Source organism: Dipodomys spectabilis, unplaced genomic scaffold, assembly GCF_019054845.1.
Source record: "Dipodomys spectabilis isolate Male_0828 unplaced genomic scaffold, ASM1905484v1 ptg000477l, whole genome shotgun sequence".
Taxonomy (NCBI): Eukaryota; Metazoa; Chordata; class Mammalia; order Rodentia; family Heteromyidae; genus Dipodomys; species Dipodomys spectabilis.
The window spans coordinates 1,586,810-1,588,627 of record NW_024871154.1 but is presented as its reverse complement, the minus strand read 5'-3'; the positions used below and the strand labels follow the sequence as shown (position 1 = coordinate 1,588,627).

Below are 1,818 nucleotides of genomic sequence, written 5' to 3'. Positions count from 1 at the left end.
CCCTCCCGCCCCTCGCCCCCAACATAACTTTTGTGGGTTTTACTTCTGTTTTAATTATATATGATCCCAATTTTGGGGAAGTACTTTTCTAAGGCTAGAAGCTATTAGTGTTTGGAAAAAACACCTGATACTTTCCCCTGTTTTTTTGATATTGCAATGGAACTTTATCCCCTACATATCTACTGTATAATGTTGGTGTCTAGATGCTCCCCCACCAGACTGAGATTTACATAAGTATTCAAAGCTTTCCTTCTTCTAATACCTTTATTTTAAAAAAAGTTTCGTCTTTATTGTAAAGATGGTGACCACAGGGGGGTTACAGTTACATAAGTAAGGTAATGAGTACATTTCTTTTTAATACCTTGTCAATGTGAGGATTCTAAAACTAAGGTTAAACTCAAGTGACGTAAATGTAATTTTTTGTGTATATTAGCTACAGCAACACATGGAATATAATTTCAAAAGTATGTAGGTCGCCATGGAGATGCAGTGCAAGCAGGCAGCCGTTAAGCCGCGAAGACACGGCTTACAACACTTTATGGGACCAGAGCTTGGGCTCCTGGCCCCCAGTTTCCCTGATGGCGAACCACTCACGGGTGCGCGATGCCTCAGTTCAACCACCTCCACTTCCCAAGCAGCAGGCCTGACGCCAGGCTACAAGCAGGTGCAAAAGGGTCATGGCACAGGGTGAGGCGTGGGGTTATCCCCGCCCTTCGGAGACATCGGCTTCCGGGGCAGTCGCAGGTAGGGGCTTGTCTGGCCTGCCAGTCCTCTCTAGGTGTCCTGTTCGGACCTCTGCAGTTCCTGACTGTCATTCGCCCTCGCCTCCCTGCCAGCCACCTTAGCTAACTTAATGCAGGAATATCTCAGCGCGCTCGCCACAGAAATGGCTTACAAGGGGCAGAAGCTAGCTGAACAGATGTTTCAAGGAATTATTCTTTTTTCTGCAATAGTTGGATTTATCTATGGGTGCGTGGCTGAACAGTTTGGGTGGGCAGATTTGCTTTTTCGTGTTTGCAGACACTTCCTCCATGGCCGTCTATCGAACACATCCCCTCAAATGGTTACCTGTTCATGACTCAGGAACTGAAGACAAGAAAACAGGGTATAGAAAATTTAAAGGGCATGCTAAAAATGAATGAGGTTTTCATGACTCAACACCTACTTTTGTTTTCTCTGAGATGATTAAATTGCTATCATAACCAAATCATGAGCTTAAAACCCCTAGTCTCATAAACACAGCTGCACGTAGATTTAGTTTTCTTTATATTTCAAAGGCAGTTAGAAATAACTTGTTATGAAATGGAAACAAAAACACAAGTGTGCAGTGTTTCTTCCAGGTGAAAATTATGAATACCTCATAAATGACAGCCAAAAACCATGTGTGTAAGTTCTCTGGCTGAGCATACTAGTGAAGATTATTTGATGAGGAGAAGAAATGATAATAAGCAAGTCCTAAACAGTGGTTTGTGAAGGCAGGATATATTTTGCAAGGATTCTCTTCAAGGCCCCTGTGATGGCTTTATTTCTCAGCCTATAGAAAAGGTGGTTCAGGGCTGAGGTGACCATTGTGTAGAAAAAGAAGAGGAGCTTGTCATGTTTGGGCCTATGTAAAGAAATGGGAACACACATGACAATGACAGACCCATAATGTATCCCAAGTACAGCCAGAAGAGCAGGTGACCAGGGCTTTATTCCATCCTTCATTTGAGGGGAGGAATTAATGTGTAAGAGACCAGAATGGCAGCAAGTGGTAATCACTAACATCAAACTCATCATACAAACCATAAAATTCTTATCTAGATGCATCTGCACAGG

The 1,818-nt window shown here is 43.0% G+C and overlaps 1 pseudogene; it reads left to right on the top strand.

The window, feature by feature from the left end:
• The first annotated feature begins 677 nt into the window (after positions 1-677).
• LOC122098395 lies at positions 678-1,142 on the top strand (annotated as a pseudogene).
• The last annotated feature ends 676 nt before the right edge of the window (positions 1,143-1,818 follow it).